Raw genomic sequence first — 6,333 nt, 5'->3', positions numbered from 1 at the left:
AAATATTAAAAAAAAATAAAAACAAAGAAACAAAAAATATGCTCCTATTTTTGTTTACAATATTTGTACACTATGTAAAGTTATTTTGTCATATTATATACATGCATGTTTCTATCTCTGCTTAAGACATTTTGTTTATTAACACAATTTTAGGATATATTTATCATATTGTACTATACATTTCTACCTCTGATCAGATACTTATACCATCGTTTACATTTTGAGGTCATTGTCTTCATTTGCTGCACAGTTGTTTAAAAATTGTTTGATATTCTAATATAAAGCCTCAGTCTTTAAACTATATAGGTATTAAGAATTATATATATATATATATATATTATAGGTCAATAGTCATCCATGTTTGTCATACTTATAGTTAGGCTAATCAGGTTCTTTAGATTTGTATTCTGCATAGATAGGTAATCTTCAACTACTTCAAAGAGCTGTAGAAATATCTTAGGGTTCTAGTGACATGAGACATGATTGTTCCCGGCAACACTGATATATTCACAAGAGAATGTTAAGCACCAAAGACACTCCACTTGGAGCTTTTTTTCTTCTTGCCAAAACTGGAGTTTGGACCACATACTGCCTGTGCATAGACCACTGACAAAATGCATAATGTCCGGACAGGACAAGCAGGATACAAGAAAAAAAAACCCTGCCAAACCTTGCCAAGACATGATAAGATAGTTTTACAATTTTTCCTGCCTCTAAAAATGATCTGTCAGTTACTCTAGGCCTTAGCCAAAGTTGGTTGCTCCAATGTTATACATGAGACTTTGGGTGATTGCCCAGATAGTCAGTTGTACGTCATTTCTTACACGTTTTAAAAGTTGTTTGGTTATATTTTCTTTTTACTCAAGTAATATTACTTCCATTCTCAGGGCTTTAGTGGGGTTAAAGACTAGATAGTGGTAGTTACTTTCCTCTCATGACTTAGTCAAGCCATTTCTGATACATACAAGATGTAGACTCCTTAGGATATAATAACTATTAAAACATTTAGCATATGTTTCTTGCTTGATATTATTTATGCTGGTTGTAATTATAATTTTTATACTTAATATTTGTTCTTATTGTATATAGTTTTGTATTAGGCTTAGAATTCTTTTATTTAGACAAAAGAGGGAGGCACTGTAGAAACTCCTTCAGCCAATAGCCTTTAAGATACTGGCTCATTCTGGGTGTGGCCACATGTGCTATATATATAGATGTAAAAACATGTGCAGCCCCTTGGTTGCTGGATTCATTTACTGTTCCCCACTCATGCAGAGGACTGCTCATCTGTGAGTCTACCCCTAAATAAAGAGACCTTTATTATATTTCATTCTGAGCTAGTGTGGGACTACTTTATGATAACTGACTATACTTTGGGGCAGAATAGCCCTGATTATTGAAACAGGCGGGATGGTATCCTGGAGTCCCACCCAGTCAGCCATAGAAATACCCTCTCTTCTTTGCAATGGGAGAGAAGGGTTCTCCATCACTCTCTGCACCTCCCCTGTGCCAGTGTGTTCTCCCCTCCCTTCCTCATTTCTTTCTCCTTTCCTCCTGCACTCTGGCATAGAAAAAATGAATTTGGACTTTAAACGTAGACATTCAAGAGTGATCAAACAGTGCTAGCTAGTTCCATCACCTCCTGGGTTGCTTCTCTCTCCATCTCCTATCTTCAGACCCTCCCCTTTACATGTGCACCCCATTTGCTGTTGCTCAGTGATTACAGAAACCAGAACTCTGTGTCTGTTCTCACTGTCTTCATTTCAGTCCCTATCTCCAGTCTGCCCGGTGTCTCTCCAATCTTTCTGGCCACACTGAATTATTAAAATCTTGTTTCAGTTCACAGTCAGCCCAGATGCCTTGTCTTCCTCTTTTTCCTGTATTTCCTCACTAGTCCTATGTGATTTTATATTCCCAAGATTTCATTATCCTCTGTGTTTGAAGTTCATTATTTTCTATTCCCTATGTGACCATTTTACAGTAAATGATTCAATGAATCTCTTGCTGTCATTTTGGATCCATAGTCCTACTCATGCTGCATATCCCACAAGACTCTGGAACAGGTGACTTTGAGTACAGAACATGCTCCTCTTGATAGTATGTTTCTGAATGCCTTTATCAATTGTCTCTATCAAAGAAAAGCATGGCCAGGCCTCAGAAGGGATAATAAGAGTAAGATCTGCTATGCCAAAACACCCATCACTGGAGCTGAGATCAGCAGTGGTCCAGTCCAGAATCATTTTGGGGCATATAGACTTACATCAGACATTTCAGGCTTATCTTTGGGACACACACTTGGAGTTCTTTCTCTACTAGGAAGTTGGGTTCATTCTGGTTCCCTGGTACTCTCTCAAACATCTCACTCATCCATCTCCAACCCTACCCTGGGACATCTGGAGTGCTGTCTCTGGTTTTGACTGCAGGTACTTGTGCAGACTGTAGCTTTAGTACAAAGTGAAGCTGGATTTCTACCAGAAGGGCACTGTTATTACCTGGAGCTAAGTGGGATGCAGACTTAGAGAGGGAAGCGACAGGAGAGGATGGACTAGGCACCCTGACTACAAAGTTTACCAGAATTGATGTGCTCCAAGGAGCAGGAATCTTGTAGCAAGTGCAGCCTAATCATGACTCAAACCTATGAATATTAAAAACCCCACACACAGCTTGACTGTGTTGCTGTCTGCAAATTATTTTGCATGCATAATTAGAATAAGTGACAAATTCATGTCAGTCTATTCAGATAGGGTGCACACGGGCAAAATTAATTGTTTAGTTTTAAAATATGAAGTGAAACTTGGGGAGTTTAACAGTAAAATGGCATTATGAATATTCCATCCATCAGTGTATATAAATCTGGGTATTAAAAGCAAAGTCAAATAATTTTTACCTAATAAAACATGACAGATTGTCATGATACTATTAATTATTGTTCTGTAGACCATTTTACTGTGTCTATGAATATTAAATGTTTTCCATTGCTCAAGAATTTTAGTCTTTCATGCTAACTATGGAAGTGTCAGTCTGGAGATTATTTTGCTATATTTAAATGGTTATTGATTTTTTAAGAAACCACACAATGCATCTAATGGGAGTAAGTGAATAAAACTCCATTAAATTATTTTACCAGAATGGAGGATGAGTGCAGTGGGACAAGCCCTGTGTACTCACAATCTTTTACAGAGCCTTGACTATGTGTCTATTTGCTCGAAGCAGAAGAAAATAGGAAAAACAAATGCATGCTGGGTATTTTTTGACTTATTAATCAAGCATGTAACCTTGGTCAAACCAGTTAGTTCTAGTTCATTCCAGTTTTTAAAATCTGAAAATATTTGTTTTTTCTTCTCCATATATAAATACTAAAGGAGATAACTCACACAAAGCTATTCTATACAAAGGCTCTAGGCTTGATTCTTTGGGAAGTGACCCACTCTGGGGGTGAGAGGCTGTGCTGTGTGGATCTGCTAGTGTCTGGTGTTGTCTGTTGGTCTTAATATCTGCCATTCGTAAGTGTTCTGAGATTTTCTAGAAGTTTTGGGGAGAGAAGTAGAGCCCAACCTGTGCATCATAGCTGCATGTGCACTGATGAGCAAACCTCTAACTCTATGTTGGAGAAGGAAGAGCTAGCTTACAATATTTGTCAAAGGACTTTTTAAGTAGCTGGAGTTCAGTGGGCCATCATTAGCAGATCTTCTGCAGATAGAAGTCATCACCTAGTAATCATTCAGTTCCTCTACAGTGCTGTGCAGTAGTTGGTAAGTCATGGATTGACCCTCACTTATCTAGCACTCCTGACTTGCGAAGACAGTACGTTATGATAGTTTGTGTCCAGGAAACCTTCCTGAGGGTCATTTTTTCAAACAGCACATGAGCCTGCCTGATGAAGGAACTCCCAGTGGATTAATCTGAAGCAATCTGACCAAGGAAAGTAACGGAGTTACTGATGAGAAGCCAGTGTATAAAATAATTACCCATGAGTCTATGGTGGATAAATGAATGACAAAACCAATAAGCCAATAGGGCAGAAGAAAAACATCTCCCAGCTAGAACACTAAATAGCCAGAAAAGACAGCCTTCCTGGGTGAGAGATGGACATAAGAGACCCTTAGGCAGATGCTTGAAGGCAGAAGAGAGGCAGAGGGATTTAAGGGGCAACAATGGGGAAATGTGTTGATACACGTGTATTTCCACAGGCTTTGTTTGTCCTCTGTCTGCCTATCTTTGTACTGTTGGCTTTTACTGACCTACAGCAGAGCCAGGACAGCTACCAAGAATCTGTCACTCCATGAATAGCTCCTGTAAAAATGTGACCACTTCTAGAAACTTTTGACCAACTTGCTTTCCTAGTTGGGAGTGCCCATCCTTCTAGAAGGGTTGGGGTTGTCTTTCCCTGTACCACAAACTGATGATTTGGATTGTGCACCTGGGAAGATGCCTGTCCAGGACTCCATTCCTCCTACATGCCATAACCTCCACCAGTAGTCACGTGATGAGGACACTGCATTTGCTCCAGTTTTGCCCACCAAGTCCCTTTTCTCTGGGTCCCCGAGAGACCTAAGTAATTTACACATCCAGTGTGGCCACCTCAGTGTGTAACCGGAAGGCTCTTTGAGAGAGGACTAGGGACTGTTCAGCACTTGTCCATTGTGTTGCAGAGCCCTCTGTCCATTCACAGATGAAACCCTGACTAGCTGGTCTTGCATATAGTACCTCTAGACTCAGAATGAGATGAACGTTTCTGTCCCTTCAAAACTGGAATACAAAAATCCAGACACCCAAGGGATGTTACTGGGAAGTGGAAAAGAAAGGGTAGCTAGACCTGCCTCCTCTGATTACATGTGGAGATCCAGTGAGAAAACTACTGTCCAAAATCCAGAAAGAGCCCTTGTTAGGAAACTGGATCTATGTTCTCTTGCCTCCAGAACTGTGAGAAATAACTATCTGCCTATAACACTTGGCTATAGCAGACAAGGCAGCCTGGGAGTTTATGTGCTCAGTGAAGTGTTATTGGAAGGTAATACTGTCTTCTAAATGTGAGGACCAACTCTAGCATCCATGAATGGGATGATGATTGCTGAGGTAGTTTCTGCCCAGACACCATTTTTCCCAGGCAGGATTATACCACATCGAATTCCATGGAAAACACCAGGAAATACCAACAAGGGAGCATCCAGCTGTGAACCCCTCAAGGCCCTGCCTGTTTGTCAGTGGACTTCCTGGGAGCTGGCTATGGCTTCTCTCACTTCCCAGGCACAATCCCTGGCTGTCTTGCAGTGAGACGAGCGGTTGTGATGCAGACCGTGCTGCTTGAAGCTCATTAGATGGGCTCTCTGGGGTGAAAGGGAGTTTGAGGAAACGCCCATCCAGATTCTAGCTGCTCCAATCTCCCATATTAGTCTGCCTGGGTGCTTTTGCCATCTTCATGTGCTCTATCAGATGCGTCAGTGTGTCTCTGTCTTTGGAAGGGACAGTTACTTTGGGGACTGGAGGTTTGAACGAGAAATGTCCACTGTGGACTCAGAAACTTGAACTCTAGGTCCTTCATTGTTGGAGCTGTCTAGGAGTAGTTTAGGAGGGGTGGTCTTGCTGCAGGAAGTATGTCATTGGGGGAAGGCTTTCAAAGCCTTCAAGGTTAAAACCTCTGCCCACACCTAGCTCACTCTCTGGTTCTTCTTTGTGAGTGGAAATGTGAGCTCTCAGCTCCCTGCTCTTGCTACCACACACACCACTTTCTGCCATGCGTCTCTCCATGACAGATGCTTATCCTTCTGGAGTTCAAAATCCAAAAGAAACTCTTCTTTCTGTAAGTTGCTTTTAGTCATGGTGTCTTATGACAGCCACAGAATAGTAAGGGAGACAGCAACAGTTCATTTTGGTGGCTTGTGGCCTCAGCTCACTCATAGAACATCACTTTTTGTCATTATTAGGGTGGGAGTGACATGTTCCATGTAGGGTCTATATCCCATGTTCAAGTTCAAGGGTGACATTAGCAGCCATTGGTGGTATCCAGCCACTGCTACATGAACATTTAGCTTGTCCCCTCTCTAGTGTTTTTACGGTGTTCACTATTGCTGCCGCACAATATTCCACTATAGATGTAGTACTCTTCTGTCACATTGTGCATTATGCCAGAATACCACCCACTGATCAAGTGTAACCAGTTGAACAATGGACTGAAATTGTAGAAGTGACTGCATAGAGCTTTACTAGACAATGCTGACAGCCATCACTAAGTGATCATCTCCCAACCTAGTAACAGCATTTCAAATAGTGCATCTGCTGCATAAAATTCTCCCTCTCTCTCTCTCTCTCTCTCTCTCTCTCTCTCTCTCTCTC

The sequence above is a fragment of the Microtus ochrogaster genome, linkage group LG9, assembly GCF_000317375.1.
Source record: "Microtus ochrogaster isolate Prairie Vole_2 linkage group LG9, MicOch1.0, whole genome shotgun sequence".
Taxonomy (NCBI): Eukaryota; Metazoa; Chordata; class Mammalia; order Rodentia; family Cricetidae; genus Microtus; species Microtus ochrogaster.
This window is presented reverse-complemented; position numbering follows the sequence as displayed.